Source organism: Bombina bombina, chromosome 1, assembly GCF_027579735.1.
Source record: "Bombina bombina isolate aBomBom1 chromosome 1, aBomBom1.pri, whole genome shotgun sequence".
Taxonomy (NCBI): domain Eukaryota; kingdom Metazoa; phylum Chordata; class Amphibia; order Anura; family Bombinatoridae; genus Bombina; species Bombina bombina.
Genome location: NC_069499.1, coordinates 492,809,600 through 492,816,800, shown reverse-complemented (window position 1 = coordinate 492,816,800; position 7,201 = coordinate 492,809,600).

Genomic DNA, 7,201 nt, shown 5'->3' with positions numbered 1-7,201 from the left:
TCTAGCAGCGCCCTGGTCCTTCAGCCTGGCTTATGTGTTTCCACCGTTTCCTCTGCTCCCTCAGCTGATTGCCAAGATCAAGCAGGAGAGAGCTTCGGTGATTTTGATAGCTCCTGCGTGGCCACGCAGGACTTGGTATGCGGATCTGGTGGACATGTCATCCTTTCCACCATGGATTCTGCCGCTAAGGCAGGACCTTCTACTTCAAGGTCCTTTCAAACATCCAAATCTAATTTCTCTGCGTCTGACTGCTTGGAGATTGAACGCTTGATTCTATCGAAGCGTGGTTTTTCCGAATCGGTCATTGATACCTTAATTCAGGCTTGAAAGCCTGTCACCAGGAAAATCTATCATAAGATATGGTGTAAATATCTTCACTGGTGTGAATCCAAGGGTTACTCATGGAGTAAAGTCAGGATTCCTAGGATATTATCCTTTCTCCAAGAAGGATTGGAGAAGGGTTTGTCAGCTAGTTCCTTAAAGGGACAGATATCTGCTCTGTCTATTCTTTTGCACAAACATCTGGCTGAGGTTCCAGACGTTCAGGCGTTTTGTCAGGCTTTAGTTAGAATCAAGCCTGTGTTTAAACCTGTTGCTCCGCCATGGAGTTTAAATTTAGTTCTTAAAGTTCTTCAAGGGGTTCCGTTTGAACCTTTGCATTCCATAGATATTAAACTTTTATCTTGGAAAGTTCTGTTTTTAGTAGCCATCTCCTCGGCTCGAAGAGTTTCGGAGTTATCTACTTTACAGTGTGATTCCCCTTATCTGATTTTCCATGCAGATAAGGTAGTTTTGCGTACCAAACCTGGGTTTCTTCCTAAGGTGGTATCTAATAAGAATATCAATCAGGAGATTGTTGTTCCTTCATTATGTCCTAATCCTTCCTCAAAGAAGGAACGTCTTTTACACAATCTTGATGTGGTTCGTGCTTTAAAGTTTTATTTACAAGCTACTAAGGATTTTCGTCAAACATCTGCTGTGTTTGTTGTCTACTCTGGACAGAGGAAAGGCCAAAAGGCTTCGGCAACTTCTTTCTTTTTGGCTAAGAAGCATAATCCGCTTAGCTTATGAGACTGCTGGCCAGCAGCCTCCTGCAAGAAATACAGCTTATTCCACTAGAGCGGTGGCTTCCACATGGGCTTTTAAAAATGAGGCCTCTGTTGAACAGATTTGTAAGGCTTCGACTTGGTCTTTTCTAAATTCTACAAATTCGATACTTTTGCTTCTTCGGAGGTTATTTTTGGGAGAAAGGTCTTACAGGCAGTGGTGCCTTCCGTTTAAGCGCCTGCCTTGTCCCTCCCTTCATCCGTGTCCTAAAGCTTTGGTATTGGTATCCCACAAGTAATGGATGAACCCGTGGACTGGATACACCTTTACAAGAGAAAACAAAATTTATGCTTACCTGATAAATTTATTAATCTTGTGGTGTATCCAGTCCACGGCCCGCCCTATCATTTTTAGGCAGGTGTTTTTTATTTTTAAACTACAGTCACCACTGCACCCTATAGTTTCTCCTTTTTTCTTGCTTGTCTTCGGTCGAATGACTGGGGGGTGGCAGTTAGGGGAGGAGCTATATAGACAGCTCTGCTGTGGGTGTCCTCTTGCAACTTCCTGTTGGGAAGGAGAATATCCCACAAGTAATGGATGAACCCGTGGACTGGATACACCACAAGAGAAATAAATTTATCAGGTAAGCATAAATTATGTTTTCTCTTGTTAAGTGTATCCAGTCCACGGATCATCCATTACTTATGGGATACCAATACCAAAGCTAAAGTACACGGATGATGGGAGGGACAAGGCAGGTACTTAAACGGAAAGTTACCACTGCCTATAAAAAACCCTTTCTCCCAAAAATAGCCTCCGAAGAAGCAAGGTATCAAATTTGTTAAATTTGAAAAAGTATGAAACGCAGACCAAGACTCCATCTTGTAATCTGTTCAACAGAAGCCACATTTAAAAAAGGCCTAAGTGAAAACCACAGCTCTAGTAGAATGAGCTGTAATCCCTTCAGGAGGCTGCTGTCCAGCAGTCTCATAAGCTAAATGAATTATGCTTTTTAACCAAAAAGACAGAGAGGTTGCTGAAGTCCTTTGACCTCTCCTCTGTCCAGAATAGACAACAAACAAGGTGAATGTTTGATGAAAATCTGTAGTAGCTTGTTAGTAAAACTTTAAAACACGAACCACGTCCAAATTGTGTAATAGACGTTCCTTCTTTGAAGAAGGATTAGGATACAAGAATGGAACAACAATCTCTTGAGTGATATTCTTGTTAGATACCACCATAGGTAAAACCCCAGGTTGGTACACAGGACTACCTTATCCGTACGGAGAACCAGATAAGGAGAATCACATTGCAACGCAGATAACTCGGAGACTCTATGAGCCGAGGAAATAGCTACCAAAAAGGAACTTTCCAAGATAGAAGTTTGATATCTATGGAATGAAAAGGTTCAAATGGAACTCCTTGAAGAACCTTAAGAACCAGCTTTAAGCTCCATGGCGGAGCAACATTTTTAACCACAGGCTTGGTTCTAACCAAAGCCTGACCAAATGCCTGAACGTCTAGAATACCTGCCAGACGCTTGTGCAAAAGGACAGAGTAGAAATCTGTCCTTTTAAAGAACTAGCTGACAACCCTTTTCTCAAAATCATCTTGGAGAAAAGATAATATCCTGGGAATCCAGACTTTACTCCATGAGTAACCCTTGGATTCATAACAATAAGATATTTACACCATATCTTATGTTAAATTTTCCTAGAGACAGGCTTTTATGCCTGTATTAAGGTATCAATTACTGACTCGGAGAAGCCATGCTTTGATAACATCAAGCGTTCTGTCTCCAGGCAGTCCATCTCAGATTAGTTATATTTAGATGGTTGAAAAGACCCTGAGGTAGAGGGTCCTGTCTCAGAAGCAGAGACCGTGGTGGAAAGGATGACATGTCCACCAGATCTGCATACCAGGTCCTGCGTGGCCACGCAGGCGCTGTCAAAAGCACCAAAGCACTCTCCTGCTCGATCTTGTGCAAACCCCTCCGGAGGGAATTCCCACTCCCCCGGATGAAAAGTCTGACGACTTAGAAAATCTGCCTCCCAGTTCTCAACACCTGGGATAGGGATAGCTTTTAGACAAGAGTGAGTCTCTGTCCAGTGAATTATTTTAAGACTTCTAACATTGCTAGGGAACTTCTGTTCCCCCTTGATGGTTGATGTAAGCCACAGTCGTGATATTGTCCGACTGAAATATGATGTACCTCAGAGTTGCTAACTGAGGCCAAGTCTGAAAAGCATGGAATATCGCTCCCAGTTCCAGAATATTCATTAGAAGGAGGGTCTCCTCCTGAGTCCACTATCCCTGAGCCTTCAGGGAGTTCCAGACTGCATCCCAACCTAAAAGGCTGGCATCTGTTGTAACAATTGTCCCATCTGACCTGCGGAAGGTCATACCCTTGGACAGATGGACCCGAGATAGTCACCAGAGAAGAGAATCTCTGGTTTCTTGGTCCGGATTTAACAGGAGAACAAATCTGTGTAATCCCTGTTCCTCTGGCTGAGCATGCATAGTTGCAGTGGTCTGAAATGTAGGCGTGCAAACGGTACTATGTCCCTTGCCGCTACCATTAAGCCGATTACATTCATGTACTGAGCCACCAAAGGGTGTGGATGGAATGAAGAACACGGCAGAAATTTAGAAACTTTGACAACCTGGACTCCGTCAGGTAAATTTTAATTTCTACAAAATCTATCAGAATCCCTAGGAGGGAAACCCTTGATATTGGGGATAGAGAACTCTTTCCTTGTTCACTTTCCACCCATGCGATCTCAGAAATGCCAGTACTACATCCGTATGAGACTTGGCAACTTGGATGTTTGACGCCTGTATCAGGATGTCGTCTAAATAAGGGGCCACTTCTATGCCCCGCGGCCTAAGGACCGCCAAAGTGACCCCAGAACCTCCATAAAGATTCTAGGGGCTGTAGTTAACCCAAAGGAAAGAGCTACAAACTGGTAATGCCTGTCTAGAAAGGCAAACCTGAAAAACCGATGGTGATCTTTATGCATCGTAATGTGAGGATAAGCATCCTTCAAATCCATTGTAGTCCTCTATTGACTCTCCTGGATCATAGTTAAGATGGTACGAATAGTTTCCATCTTAAATGATAGAATTCTAAAAGAATTTGTTTAAGATCTTTTAGATCCAAAATAGGTCTGAAGGTTTCCTTTCCTTGGGAACCACAAACCGATTTGAGGAAAACTGTGTCCCTGTTCCTCTATTGGAACTGAATGGGTCACGTACACAATGCAAGAATGTCTCTTTCTTTATCTGGTTTGCAGATAAATGTGAAAGGCAAAAACTCCCCTTTTTTGGGGGGGAACGCTTTGAAATCCAGAAGATATCTCTGGGGTATAATTTCCAATGCCCAGGGATCCTGGGCATCTCTTGCCCACGCCTGGGCGAAGAATGAAGTCTGCCCCCTATAGGATCCGTTACCAGATAGGGGTCCGTTCCTCATGCTGTTTTAGAGGCAGCAGCAGGCTCCTTGACCTGCTTATCTTTGTTCCAGGTCCGGTTGTCTGCCTTAGAGGAAGTTGATGCCACACCTGCCTTGAATTTTCGAAAGGCACGAAAATTAGGCCTTTTTTGTCCCTTGATTTGGACCTGTCCTGAGGAAGGGCATGATCTTTTCCTCCAGTGATATAAGTAATAATCTCCTTCAAACTAGGCCTGAATAGGGTCTGCCCCTTGAAGGGAAGTTAAGTAGCTTATTTATTAAAGTCACGACAGCTGACCATGATATAAGCCATAGCGCTCTGCGCGCCAGTATAGTAAAAAACAGAATTCTTAGCCGTTAGTCTAGTCAAAGGAACAAAGGCATCAGAAAACAAAGGAATTGGCTAGCTTAAGTGCTCTAAGCTTGTCAAATATATTCATCCAATGGAGCCTGTAAAGCCTCATCAAGAGACTCAAACCAGAACGCCGCAGCAGCAGTGACAGGAGCAATGCGTGCAAGGGGCTGCAGGATAAAACCTTGTTGAATAAACATTTTTTATCCATTGGATCTAAAAAAGCACAACAGTCCTCGCCAGAGGTAGTGGTACGCTTAGCTAGAGTAGAAACTCTTCTCTCCATCTTAGGAACTGTCTGCCATAAGTCCCGTGTGGTGGCAACTATTAGAAAACATTCTTCTAAAAAATAGGAGGGGAAGAGAACGGCACACCTGGTCTATCCCATTCCTTATGAAAAATTTTAGTAAACCTCTTTAGGTATTGGAAAAACATAAGTACACACCGGCACTGCATATTATTTATCCAGTCTACACAATTTCTCTGGCACTGCGATTGTACACATTCATTCAGAGCAGCTAAAGCCTCCCTGAGCAACAAGTGGAGGTTCTCAAGCATAAATTTTAAATGTAGAAATATCAGAATCAGGTTAAATCATCTTCCCTGAGTCACAAATATCACCCACAGACTAAGCATATTGTGAGGTAGTATCAGACATGGTTCTTAAAGCGTCTGTATGCTCTGTATCTACCCCCAGAGCTGTTTTGCTTTCCTTTCATTTCAGGTAGTCTGACTAATACTGCTGCCAGTGTATTATACACAACCTTTGCCATGTCTTGTAAAATAAACGCTATGGGCGCCATTGATATACTTGGCGCCATTTGAGCGTGAGTCCCTGGAGCGGGAGTCAAAGGGTCTGACACGTGGGGAGAGTTAGTCGGCATAACTTCCCCCTCGACAGAATCCTCTGGTGATAATGTTTTTAAATACAAAAAATGATCTTTATTGTTTAACATGAAATCAGTACATCTGGTACACATTCTAAAATGGGGTTCCACCATGGCTTTAAACATAATAAACACAGAGCCTCCTCTATGTTAGACATGTTAGAACTAATAAAGAGACTAGTAAGCTTGGAAAACACTTTAAATCAAGTTAACAAGCAAATATAACAAACGTTACTGTGCCTTTAAGAGAAACAAATTTTGTCAAAATTTGAAAAACAGTGAAAAAAGGCAGTAAATCAAACGAAATTTTTACAGTACATGTAATAAGTTAACAGAGCATTGCACCCACTTGCAAATGGATGATTAACCCCTTAATGCAAAAAACAGATAAAAAAAAAAAAGACATTTTTTTTAAACAGACACAACAAAACTGCCACAGCTGAGCTGTGGATTACCTTCCCTATAACTGTTTCTATGCAAAATTTAAGCCAGCCATGTGGAAAAATTAGGCCCCAATAAGTTTTATCACCAAACATATGTTAAAAAACGATTAAACATGCCAGCAAACGTTTTAAAACACATTCTTATAAGAGTATGTATGTCTATTAATAAGCCTGATCCAGTCGCTATCACTGCATTTAAGGCTTTACTTACATTACTTCGGTATCAGCAGTATTTTCTTAGTCAATTCCATTCCTTAGAAAAATATATTACTGCACATACCTTATTTGCAGGAAAACCTGCACGCCATTCCCCCTCTGAAGTACCTTACTCCTCAGAATGTGTGAGAACAGCAACTGGATCTTAGTTACGTCTGCTAAGATCATAGAAAAAACGCAGGCAGATTCTTCTTCCAAATACTGCCTGAGATAAACAGCACACTCCGGTGCCATTTAAAAATAACAAACTTTTGATTGAAGAAATAAACTAAGTATAAAAAACCACAGACTCTCACGACCTCCTATCTATGTTGAGACTTGCAAGAGAATGACTGGTAATGGCAGTTAGGGGAGGAGCTATATAGCAGCTTTGCTGTGGGTGGACTCTTGCAGCTTCCTGTTGGGAAGGAGAATATATCCCATAAGTAATGGATGATCCGTGGACTGGATACACTTAACAAGAGAAATAAATTTATCAGGTAAGCATAAATTTTTGTTTTTTTATAAGTTCTAAAATTGGTGCTGTATTTTACCAAAACCCCTATCAAACCTATGCATGGGTGTACTCAGGGGGTCTTGCAGAAAACAACCTGGAGTGTTTGCTTGCAATAACTTACAACAAGCTCTCCTAAAATCAGTCAAAAAGCAATGTGTGTGTAAAAATTAAAATTGAAAAAAAATTACCACCATACACTTTCTCCAATTTTTGGCTAAAACGGTTGCATCAAAGCACTCCATATACAATACCTTGGGGTGTCAATGTTTCAAATATATACACTTTCATGGCAATAAATAAAGCTGGGTA